The sequence below is a fragment of the Apodemus sylvaticus genome, chromosome 22 (genome assembly GCF_947179515.1).
Source record: "Apodemus sylvaticus chromosome 22, mApoSyl1.1, whole genome shotgun sequence".
NCBI lineage: Eukaryota > Metazoa > Chordata > Mammalia > Rodentia > Muridae > Apodemus > Apodemus sylvaticus.
The window spans coordinates 4,054,983-4,068,004 of record NC_067493.1 but is presented as its reverse complement, the minus strand read 5'-3'; the positions used below and the strand labels follow the sequence as shown (position 1 = coordinate 4,068,004).

At 45.7% G+C, this 13,022-nt stretch overlaps 1 pseudogene; it reads right to left on the bottom strand.

The window, feature by feature from the left end:
- The window catches only part of LOC127673218 (zinc finger protein 208-like), a 109,839-nt pseudogene that overhangs the window by 19,096 nt on the left and 77,721 nt on the right, over positions 1–13,022 (bottom strand).

The following is a 13,022-nucleotide window of genomic DNA, read 5'->3' as shown; positions in this document are numbered from 1 at the left end:
TGAGTCGCAATCGCTGTGGGATCTAGGAACCCTTTCACCAGTGTTGACTAAGACCATCTGCATATCAAATATTCACTTTACAATCAATCATATTTGTAGTTTTACATTTAGGAAGTAGTAACCAAATTAATTTTATGCTCTAGAGCTCACCACAACATGAAGAACTATACTCAAGTGTCCCAGCATTGGGAAAGTTGAGACCACTGCAAGAGGATCTGCAGTCTAGACATAAGCCTTGAAACTCCATTTGAAGAAGCAATTTAATTTTCCCGTGGCAATTACTCAACCTTTCAAACACTGTTATTCCTTTCTTATTCTGTTGGTTTAAGGGCCTTAGACTCCCAAATTGGCCACCGGGAAGAATAAAGTTTTGTCGTAGTTCTTGGAAGTAGAGCTCACATCTCTATAACTAAAACTCGCAGGCCAACAGAACTTAAGATCACAGGAAAAGGAAGCAATTTTTTTCCAAGTGGGCCACTAAGTGTGATAGGTTTTATGCCGGTCTTCTTTCCCCATGGGTGGGTGTTTCTCACCGAACAGCGAGGACAGAGGGAGCAGCCAGGGCAATCTGGATTGTAATGGCTGTAAGTATTATCGAATGATTATTCTCCTGATGTCATCACAGTGAGTCGATTCTACTTCATTGTCCTAGAAATAATGTATACAAGGACACTGTTTAGATAAGGACAGGCACCTGCATTCTGTGACATTGTCCAGATGAACTCAGAAAGAGAAATGGAAGCCGTGCTGATAAAGACCGTCCTCCATTTTGAGCGGAGTTCCACTCAGACTTGGGGCCCGCAATATTCAAAGAGGCCCAAAACCTTGATTCCTGAAATCATGGATCTTGGCTATGAGAGAAACCACACCAAATACTGGACGCTGATTCAAAATATAAACCGCCCAGGAACCTGCCCAGCTCTCCAGGTGACTCTGCCATAATTGGGTGTGTCAAGTGACTTCTAAACGTCATTCTATTTTTACATCAGTTCAGTACCTTCAGGGTAACAAGGAACTTGTTAATTACTTAATACCAGCTAAAGAAGGTGGTGTTTCATCTGATTTATTCCCAGCAAACACACACACACACACACACACACACACGAACAGGGAAGCCCCTAAAGTTCCCTTCAGCTGAGCTTCCCACAAGTATTCAGTGAGAGCACACCATGATGATTGTGGTGTTACGGTTGGATCTGGTAACACAGTGGCTGCCCCTGAGCCACAAGTTACTGTTTCATCCTGTGTGGCCCCCACCCCACACCTTTCTAAACTGCCTCATGGGGTGGAGAGGGAGAACCCTCTTCAACAAATCTTCTCACAGCATCTGCTTTCTGATCATACTACGATGCAAACGCACCTGTTCTTGATGAATATTTGTCAGTAGAGAGGCCTCAAGATTCACGCATTTTGTGAGTGTGAAGTCCCACAGCAAGACTTTGGTCAGAATGCTTTGAGTGACAGCCATTCTGCATGCACAGTGTACACACATACACACTCGGAATGGGACTTACTCGTTACACTGTGACCACGTTCCCCTCCTGCAGAAGAAAGGTCCCTGCGGCCACACAGGCGTTACCATTGGCTGACCTTAAAGCACAGTTCAGTCAGCGACACTGCCTGGTCTGTTCCAAGGTGGGAATAGAGTGCATCCCAGAACTCATGGCTCCGGCATGATCAGTCGGACGGCTCTCAGTCAAGTGCTATTCTGCTGAGGCTGTGTTCCAAGGCCGTCATCAAAAACTCCAACACCACCACCCACACGTGTTGAGAAGTCCTAGCAGGGCAGAGAGTGGTGGGAGACCCATCCAATCTGCCGTCATGGTGACAGCCATGTCTGAAACACCACCAGTTCTGATGCAACTCCTGGGACATAGGAGATGTTCACACAGTCTAGGAATGGATGGGTTGTTCTGGAACAGGAACAGACAGGCCAGGGATCCGTCCTGCTGAGATTTTGAAATTAAGAACTGAGCTCTGGGTGGAAAGGCCTGAGTGTATAATAAACCTCTATGGCTTGAATGACTCTCTGTGTCCTGCTTTGAATGATGTTCTTGGCTGCTGTGTGGTGACCTCAAGAAAGTTCGATTTTTGACACATGTTGAGCACAGGGTCTATCTCCATGAAGAGGAGAAAGTGGGTGAGCACTGGAGCTGGGGTGGTGGGTCCTCCCTGGTGCTGGATGGGAAGCATCAGTCACATGTAGCCAGATGTGGCCATCTTTGAGGTCCTTGTGGTGCTCCTCATTTGGTACATCAGGTGGTGACCTCTGAATAACTTCACTACCAGGGCTGAATCTGCTCAAAACATTTGGACCAGGGGCTCGCTTGTAGAAATGTCATGGGCAGGATGCCAAACATGGACAGCCCCAGTTTCTCTTGATTCTTATACAAGTTCTGCCCTCAGCATTTGCCACTTATGTATAAGATCCACCTGCAGTTAATTGTGTAGAGCTGTTAAAAGGCATCTCAAATATTGGGGAGCACTGGCATATTAACCTGTGATGGAGAAGAGTAGAATTTATAATGTAAAGGACTTACCAAGCTTAGGAAATAGTGACAGTAAGTAGCATTTACTTGATAGAGGACTGCCTCAAAAACACCCCACAGATGAGTAGTGCGCTAAGCCCCAGGAACATATATAGCAGAGGACTGTATTGTCTGTACTCAGTATATAGAGACTTGATGCCATCAAGGAGAACAGCAGATGTGAGGTGGTTCTGGGGGTGTGGATAGCAGGAGTGGAGGTGGGGTGATGGAGCACCTCTCAAAGTAAAAGGGGAGGGGAATGGGGTAAAGAATGTTGGGAGGTGGAACAGGAGAGTTGGGCAACATTTATAATGCAAGTAAAAAACAATTGAGAGGGGTTTTGGAGAGAGAGAGAGACAAGAGAGAAAGAGAGAGAGAGAGAGAGAGAGAGAGAGAGAGAGAGAGAGAGAGAGAGAGAGAGAGAGAGAGAGAGAGAGAGAGAGAGGCTATTGTATGGAGGGCTAGCCTTATCCTGCATGTCTTTCCATAAGGTCTTCATGTATGTAGTATGAAATAGTTCTTTTCAAACCCAGGAACATGCTTGGCAGAGACAATGGCAGCCTGGGGCCTAGGCCTTGGGATCTTTTCCTGAGGCCACAATGTACTGATAATAAAATAGAGCTCCTTTTCTAAAGCCAGGAATATGCTAGGAGAGCTGGTAGTGGTCTGGGGCCAGGGCCTTCAGGACATATTTTATCCTCAGAACCCAACGCTGTCCACCATATGGGGCTGTAGTTATCAGTCCTAAGGCCACTGTAGGCTTGGGCAGTTAAGTTTTTGAGATATGGTGTAATATGTTTCTGCAGCATTGTTTATGAGACCCCCCCAAGTTTGTCCTATTGTATGATAGTTTCTGCTGGCTTCATAGAAATCTCCAATTTCTTTCCAATTTCACTCTGTAAGTAGTTCACAAGATGCTATTCTTAAGAGCTTTACTTACCATAAGGCATCGTTTCTCTAAGACCTTCCCACCACATTTATATATCTTACCTTATAATTTTTCTCTTTTCCATCATCTGAAACCTCTGACTTATGACACTGTTACTGAAGAATGACCATTTGTATTAGGGTACTCGTGTAATTTGGAAATAATTTCTGGAATATCTTTTCTGTGTGAATATTCTGTCTTCCTAATTGACTACACTTGCAATCTTCTATCCATTTTCAATTTTCTGAAGTATAACATGGGTCCTAAAATTTAAATGGCATTTGCAAGAGCCAAATTCATGCTGTCGTTAAAGACATTTTTAAGTAATATTAAATTTTATATATAGTGATTTTTCCATGTGAAATTATATTAATTCTAAGACAGTTGTATCTTCAGAATTTTAGTAAAATAGTTCCAAAAAACATTATGATGACTCAGGTCACCTGCGTACCAGTATGACACTCCCCAGGGAAATATGAATATATGAATATATGATACCAAAAATGGGGACACAAACTGTCACTACCCCCGCCTACTACCTCTAAGTACCCTACTAGTCTGTACCCCAAACTGCAGGCAGGGATGGGACCTTAGTTGCTCTGCGCAGCTACCAGGGACCCCCAGCTTCCAGGGCTTTCTACTGTGATGCTGTGCAGGTATTTGGTGGGGGAAGACAGTGTTGGTGCCGTGCCTTGCGGATCTAACAGGCCTATTGAGGTAGTGTTGCTGCTCAGGCCTACCCTTGGCAGCTGCTCTCTCCGGGACCCCTTTCTGGGTGGCCTCCCCGTGTTGGGAGCACTGTCCACACCGGGGGTGGGGGTGAGGGGCACGGTGGCATGACTTTGGCTGTTCAAGTCAGTGCCCTCTGCACACTGGGTATTTTTTGAGGCTCCAGGCTGGGGTCCTAGGTCCTTGTGTACGCACTCCTACTTTATCAGAAGTCCTCCGTCTGTGGGGCGGGGTCAGTAAGAAGTTCCCTGTGCAGTTCTACTCCGCATCACCAGTAGATGAAGGACCCCAGACCCCAAGTCAGGCCCTGACCTCCTGATGGCCTGGGTCACAGCCCCCTCTTTCTGCTTCTTGGCTCTGCCTGCAGCAGGCTTTGTCATAGACACCCTCCGCTGCCCTCCGCAGGCTTTGTGTTGGTGTCTGTGTCCACCCCAGAGCTACCCGCGAGGGGCTCCGTGGAGCCCCCCACCATGAGCTTGCTGTTTCAAAGGCTTCTGCTTCCCTCGCAGCCCACCAGCCTGGCTGTGTTAGGCCTCCTTCCAAAGCTCCGACATCCTGCTTGGCTCCTGTCCCCCACTCCAGCTGCAGCTTCCCTGTTGTGCTTCTGGCAGAAGGCATGCTGGGGGCTGTGGGGGGCGGGGCTCCTTCCCCTTGGCCTCTCTTCTCCCATTACACCAGCATACAGCCAAATAAACCTGGGGTCTGGTAAGGGAGGCTTTTTCATTAATTATTTTTTCCAATGGAAATAATTCCACCACTTGTCAGAGGGATTTTTGCATTTTGGGGGGCTGACTCCCCCGTTTCTTTCCCAGCCTCTTAGATGCTCTTGAAGTGGGAAGCTTTGTTTCCTTAGCTGAGCTGTGCTGGTCTGGGCTGGTGAGGAGTGTAGTTTGGGTTCCTGAGCCCAGCATTAGGTATCTGGGTCCTAACTGTCCTGTCCCCATGCTGTGTGACCTTCAGGATAGCACTGACCCTCTCTGGGCCTCTCCGTCCTTCATTTGTCCCGTGTTGGTGGGGAGGGGCCATGCTTGCTAGTTCTCTGGCCTCTGGCTTTGATATTGTGATTGTATCAGATTGGCTCTTGTTCCGGGGTGACTCTAGTGCTGCAAGGGGCCCTAGAGGCGTGCACACCTGTGACGGATCCCAGACAGTCACCCTCTGTGCTCAGTATGCAGTGGAGTCTAGGGCCTGGGCAAAAGGGAGCAGGTCTTGGCTTGTTCCTCCTGGCCATGTCAGGGATCCCTGAGTGTGAAGAAGCCCTTCTACCTCTGTTGCAGTCAGCAAACCTCCTCCTGGCCTCTCCGCCCTGTTCCTTCTCTTTGTCTCCCTTCCCCCTGCGCTGCACCCCATGCCCTGCCCTGGCTGATGGCTTTGAGTCCTGGGCACTGCCCTGTCCTACTTTGCTCTACACTCACCAGGCTTTCCGCTCAGAACCAGGCCCAGTGCCCAGAGACCTGAGAGCGAGCCCCTCTAGGCACTTATGCACAGGGGTTAGCCTACCCCCTCCTGCCCAGGTCCCACATCTGGCCAAAGGCTCAGTTTCCCCAGCTGTAAATTGCCTCCCACTGCCCCTTGGCATCTTCTCAGCTTTCAGCTTCATGGTCCTTTTTCTTTTTGTGGGGGTGCGGGAGTGTCTAGGGAAGGCAGGCTCAGCTATGCTGGTCTCTCCCTCTGCAAGTCTGAGGTTAAGGGGAGAAGTCTTTACCCAGGTGTTGGGTGAATTATTATTATTATTATTTTTATTTATTTTTTTGAATCAGGTAGTCGATCAGCAACCTGTTTGAGTTAGAATCCTCCTTCCCAAGTTCTTCCCCCAAGAGACCAGCCTTACTGTACAGTGTCTCTCTAGGCCTCAGGAGGGTCTTCTGTTGTCTGCAGCCTTCCTCTGGCTTGTGGTGACGTGACTTGCCGATGCTGTTGTTTTCCCCACCTCTGTTCCCCACCCCCACTCCTTCTCGCCCTGCCCCTCAATCTAATGTTTAACCACAGGCATCATCGTGACTCCCTGCACCCTTCAGGTGGCTTTTCTCACCCTCAAAACAGATGAATCTCTGGCTTCTGCAGGTGACGGGCCACGCCCTGTCTCTGTAGATGGCAGCTAGTTGGCTGGCCAGGCCCTAGCTGCCGACCTGGCCTTGCATTGCTGTGACTCTCTATTCGCCCTTCATGGGGAAAGTCTGATTGTTTGGATCACAGAAAGGTAGACATCTCAGGGCAGCCACCAGCACTGCCTGGGAGTGGAAGTCATCAAGTGGCCATGGCCACGCCCCGCCGGGGGGGGGCGGTGTCGATGGCTGCATCAGGTTGGTGTTTTCTCGGGTATCATGTATCAAGGGACCCCCCTGGGGAAGCTGTTGAAAACAGAGGCCTTGTCTTATGGAGCAGGATACCAGGCAGTGCGGGTGTTGTAAAACATCTTCAGAATCACAAGTGGTAAGAAGTGTGTTCATCCTAGGCTTTGGGCTGTGGGTCAACCCAGGGGCGGGGCAAGCCTGTCCGTTGCCCAGATGGGCTAAGAAAATGCTGCCCCTGGCGTCCTAAGTCACAGAAACAATCCCTGAAAGTAGGCAGGGCTTCCTGGGGAGACAGTGCTGGACTTTAGATCTGGTGTAGGATATTGAGGAGATTGGGGGAGTTACACAGTAAAGAGTCACAGTCAGTTTTGGACTATTTGTAGATTGTGTGTGTGTGTGTGTGTGTGTGTGTGTGAGAGAGAGAGAGAGAGAGAGAGAGAGAGAGAGAGAGAGAGAGAGAGAGAGAGAGAGAACTGGCTTGCAAATGAGAAGGGTATTCTGGACCTTGTGTTGTGAGACCCCATGGAGGTTTGGGGGTGAGGTGCAGGAGGACCAAGTACAAGTCTTTATGTCAGGCGGGTGGGTGTGGTTTTGGAGTTTCGTGTGTGAGGGTCCCTGGCAAAGGACACTGGAAATGTGGACCAATGTCAAACGAAAGAAGCCTGGGGCGAGGGGTGGGGTATTTGGAAGGCTCAGGGAAGTGGGGGGTGTGGCATAAAGGCCTGGCGCTGTGAATGCTGGGATACGCCAGGAGGAAGTGACGGGATGCATGCGTGTGGGAGGTGAGTGGAGAGCAAAGGGGACACAGGAACCTGAACCAGAGGCCCAGAGGGTGCCACAGGACTCAGTGGACACTTACCCAGGGTCTTTGGAGTCCTGGGCAGAGGGATGGGCTGAATTTTGTTTGAACCAAGGTGACCCCCATTCGCTGAAAAGTCGCTTCTCGGTGCCTAGACCTCGCTAGCCCTCCAGACTGTGGGTTCCCGCAGGGGGCGTCTGAATGTGAGCCGGCTCCTCTGAGCACCTCAGTGGCTTTTCCAGAGCGGCCGTGGTGGACGCTCTGCTCCCCTCTGTGCTTTCGGGATGCTGTGTGTCTGGGTGCCACTCCGTTGCCCCAGCGCCCTCTTCCACCAGGACCCCTTTGTGTCTGAGGAATCCGGGTGTGGCCCCCATCCCCCGCAGCCTCCCTTCCTGTTGCTCCTGCTGCCCCACTGACCCTGCCCCTCATTCCTGTCTGGCTTTCAGGATGGTGGTGCGGGCCCGCCCCTGTGTTGTGAGCAGAGATCGGCCTGCCTGTGGGATTTGGCCTGGTGTCTGAGTGCTTATGCAGCTCAGGGCTAGTGGTCTGGATGCATCCTCTGGGTCAGGGCCCTCATTTGTAGCTCCAGCCTGGCTCCACTGTGTCCTTTTGTGGTGACAGTGCCTCACTGGAAGCCACTGCTTTGAAGAGGCAGCTGCCTGAGGCTGATACAGGGTGGGTCACCCCGCACATAAGGGGACCTGTGACAGCCACTAGTAGAGCTCATGGCTTCCCCATGGCCTACTTGGCTAGCAGGTGAATGACAGGGTTTGGTGCTCAAGGCTTTCTTCTAGGGGAGTTCCCAGGATTCCCTCTGACGTACATGTCTTTGAATTACGGCAATTGCACAGAGGTGCGGCCTGTCCAATCTCACTGAGCAGAGCCTGAGAGCCATCATCTGCCTGCTGTTGCTGGCTTGGTGCAGCCCTGGCTTCTGGGCATGGGGTAGTCCTTGCTATCAGAGCCCAGCCCTGGCTGCAGGGGCCCAGCCCTGGCTGCAGGGGTCCAGCCCTGGCTGCAGTGGCCCAGCCCTGGCTGTAGGGTCTCAGCCCTGGCTGCAGGGGCCCAGCTCTAGCTGCAGAGGTACAGCCCTGGCTGCAGGGGCCCAGCCCTGGCTGTAGGGTCTCAGCCCTGGCTGCAGGGGCCCAGCCCTGGCTGTAGGGCCCAGCCCTGGCTGCAGGGGCCCAGCGCTGGCTGTAGGGTCTCAGTCCTGGCTGCAGGGGTCCAGCCCTGGCTACAGTCCAGCCCTAACTGCTTCTGTATGCTCCCTTGCCTGCACCTTTCACAGCACCGTGGCACACTACACGGCAGGCAGGCTGCTCTCCTGGTGTCGGGGTTCATCTCTCTGCTGGGCTCCAGCCTTGCTTTCATGGAACCCAAAGGGGCCGACCCAGCTGCCTCCCTCTGTGCAGGCCGCTCCAGCCTTCTTGCCCCTCCCTTTCCTGAGAGGGCATGAGGCTGTTCCCAGGCTGGTCCTAGCTCTAGGAAAGGGGCTGTGGGATGAAAGGTTATATATAAATGTAAGATGATGATTATTTATTTGACAGGGACAGCTGCCTGTGCTGAAAAATGTAATCTAGTAATCCTTGTGTGAAAATCGGATCTGTGCCTCAGTGAGCTGCCTGAAGCAGAAAAGAAGGAACATTTTCCCTCTCTCTCCCCACTTCCTGACCCCGCCCCACCCCTGCCAGCTCTGCTCACTTCCAAAGTTCCCAAGCTCTTGTAGCCTGGTAGCATGTCTGCAGTTGCATGTAGCATACATATGTATACATACATTATGCATCCTGCTGCATGTGTAATGCATACATGTGGCACATACTCCATGTATCTTGCTTCTTTTGATTGTGGTTAGAGTGCTATCATGGATTTTTAAGCTTTCCCACTTATAACTTCTTTCCATCAGGGAAATTTTTACATGGTCCTGGGCATATAGTATATAAATCAACCATTTCCTAACAGTGAATGATAAATTTGTTTAAAGATGATTTTTTAATATACATATTTTATCATTTATTAAAGACAGCAGCAAATTTGCATACTAATGGGGTGGACAAGCTTGTAAGTTTTCACAGAAATAATTAGGTCTTGGTGGAGTATTTGATGCAGCAAGACACAGAGCGTCTTCACTGTTTCTCAGAGTTGATCCATATTTTGATTTAATGATCGCCAACGCCGAGGCTGCTGCTTCACACAAGCACATAGCACCAAACCAGCAGAATTCATTAAAAATATGTCTCCAATATGAGCCCACATCTATGAGTTTTAGGGTAGAGTCCTACCAGACTTTCAAAGAGGATTTAACAAGAATTCAGTGTATTCAACAATATACAAACAAAATAAATATTAGTCAATTTATTTTCTGAACCCCTGATTACTCATATATCCAGTCAGGAAAGACTGAGTGATAAAAAGAGAATTACAAACCAATTATCCCTAATACCACAGATTCAAAAATAATTAAAAGATAAAACAAATAAAATAAAATATAAAACACATCAAAAGTTTGTCCACCATTAACAACGAAAAAGGCTTCATTCTAGAAAAATAGATGGTTCAACAAAATGGGATTAAAGTGTAAGAAAAACCAAGAATTGATCATCTCATGAGGTAATGTAAAATTCTCTGACAATATTCAACACCACTTTATGATAAAATTCTCTGAGTTCTGCTGTTTAATGGGGCTGGAACATGGCTCCTTCTATTCCATTATCAGCAGCTTTCAATATTTCAAATATATCACTGTGTAATCTCGGCTTTCCTGGAACTTGCTTAGAGATCTACCTTGATCTCAAAGATCTGCATGACTCTGTCTCGTGAATGGTGGTTTAAAAAGCATGTAACAGCATGCCTGGAACTAAGCCTTTCTGCTTATATTTTAAACTCAGAACCCAGAATCCAAATATATCTCTTGGCAATTTGACACATAATTGTATCTTCATGTGTCTACATCAAAAGAGTATCCAGGTAATAATAATTCCTAACATGATACAGTTCTCTTTCATACAACTGCAAATCCATATGTTTAGCTGAATGTAATCTTGTGCTAATGTAACCATTCCTTTAATGCCATTGAATAACCTTCACCACAAGATTAAACGTCATTCAACTTCCTGATAAAGCCTAGTATTTTGAACCTTTCTTTTTTTATTTTTCCTTTCTTAGTTTCTATGCTTGTTAAAAACTTTCAGGTCAAATTCTATGCAGTGATTTTTGTGACTTATTTTGTCAATACAATTAATGTAAACATCTTTACCTAAACCTCAAAGAAACTCTTCAGACGAGGGCAGCAAACTTCTTCACAAAAACATAAAAAAAAAAAAAAAAATCTCCAGAGTGAAAATAATCCCAAGCACCCATGTCTATCATATTCTACTATGATACGCTCCTAATTCCCACTTAATTCATGATCATATTCATTATGTTTCTCTCCAGCACACAGAATTTGGAGACTTATCCCTAGTGAAAACACTTTACCACATTGATTACATTAGTAAGTTTTCTGTCCACTGTGTGTTCTTTTATGATACTGGAGATAACTGGGTCTTGTAAAGGCTTTACCACATTGATTACATTCATAAGGTTTCTCTCCAGTATGTGTTCTTTTATGATATTGGAGATGACTGGGTCTTGCAAAGGCTTTACCACATTGTTTACATTCATAAGGTTTCTCTCCAGTATGTGTTCTTTTATGAGATTGGAGATTACTGCGCTGTGCAAAGGCTTTACCACATTGATTACATTCATATGGTTTCTCTCCAGTATGTGTTCTTTTATGATATTGGAGATGACTGTGCCATGCAAAGGCTTTACCACATTGATGGCACTCATAAGGTTTCTCTCCAGTATGTGTTCTTTTATGTCTTTGGAGATCACTGTGCTGTGCAAAGGCTTTACCACATTGATTACATTCATAAGGTTTCTCTCCTGTATGTGTTTTTTTATGTCTTTGGAGATCACGTTGCTGTGCAAAGGCTTTACCACATTGATTACATTCATAAGGTTTCTCTCCAGTATGTGTTCTTTTATGTGTTTGTAGATTACTGTGACCTGAAAAGGCTTTACCACATTGATTACATTCATATGGTTTCTCTCCAGTATGTGTTCTTTTATGATATTGGAGATGACTGCGCTGTGCAAAGGCTTTACCACATTGATGGCACTCATAAGGTTTCTCTCCAGTATGTGTTCTTTTATGTCTTTGTAGATAACTGTGAGCTGCAAAGACCTTACCACATTGATTACATTCATCAGGTTTCTCTCCAGAATGTGCTGTTTTATGATATTGGAGATGACCTGATCTTGTAAAGGCTTTACCACATATATTACACTCATAGGGTTTCACTCCAGTATATCTTCTTACATGCCTGCAATGATAATTAGCACATGTGAAATCTTTACCACATTCATTACTCTGATCAATCATATAATCAATATGAATTATGTTTACAATTTGTCTAATGGTAAAGAAGAATCAGATCTTAAGGTTTTAGCACCTTATATATTCATGTTGTTCTCCCTCATCATGAGTTGTTCAAGACACCTGTGATGGTTATTACATGGCTCATATTTATAATACCCTCTTTTTATATGATGTATTTTAGCTATCTGAATAAAGTTAGAAAAACTCTGATCTGTATAACACTGATTGTATTCATATTTTTCCTCTAGTGTGAATTACAACACATGTGACTGGGAATCAGGACACACAGAAGAATTTCCAAATTCCTAGTACCCATAAAGGTTTTTTTACACAATGAGTTTTGGTATAGTCCCTGTAAAGCTAAAAAACCAACTAATTGCAAATGTATTTCATATTCCTAATTTCTTTCAAAGGTAGAATACTACATATTTTCTTGTTTTAGATCAAAATTTTTATGTTTCTTCTTTCCATATCCCTATGCTCACATGATTATTATCCATTGTGACACATGATATACCTAATAAAAGGAATGATAAATGAAAGGTTTATGTATTGTATTCACAGTGTTTGAATTTTTGTTTCTCATAACATGTGCAATATGGACTAATTTTTCTCCACAACAATATCCTTGATTCTCATAAAATTCCCTCTCACCAAACTGAACCATATTTCTACAAGAATATGAGTATCACCAAATTTTCTATAGACTATTTGCTTATTAGAATGTTTTGGATATAAATTTATCACTATTCAATGTGCAATTTCTAAATACTATGAGACTATACAGATTGGCAGATCCACAGCACAGGTCTAATGGATCTACTTGTCAAATGGATACACAAATCAGATATTGGATCTTGAAGTACATGGTTTTGTAAGAATATTATAATCATATCTACACTTAAAGGACTGTTATTTTACACTTTTGCTTTTTGCTGGAGATTCCATAAGATATTAAAATTTCCCCAGAGACAAATTTGTAAGAGCTTGCACATGAAAATTACCTTTCATGACTTTTATTATTTTGAAAATGTTCTTCAAGATGATGCTCTTCGCAATTATAGCCTAAAACACAGTAATAGAAAATGAATGATATAGTATTGGAAAATAGGCAAAATTAAAGGTACTGTGAATTTTAACTGCACCGTGATAGTTACAGTGAAAATTCAGTGAAACTGAATTATTCAGCTCAATTTTTATACAATTAAAATAATAGAAGATCGTCAATAACCAAGAAACATTTGGTTCCTTCAGAAAAAAAAAAATAACAGTCTTACTTATAGCTTTGAGGTTCAGGTAGGTTTCCAACATCACATTTTTGTAG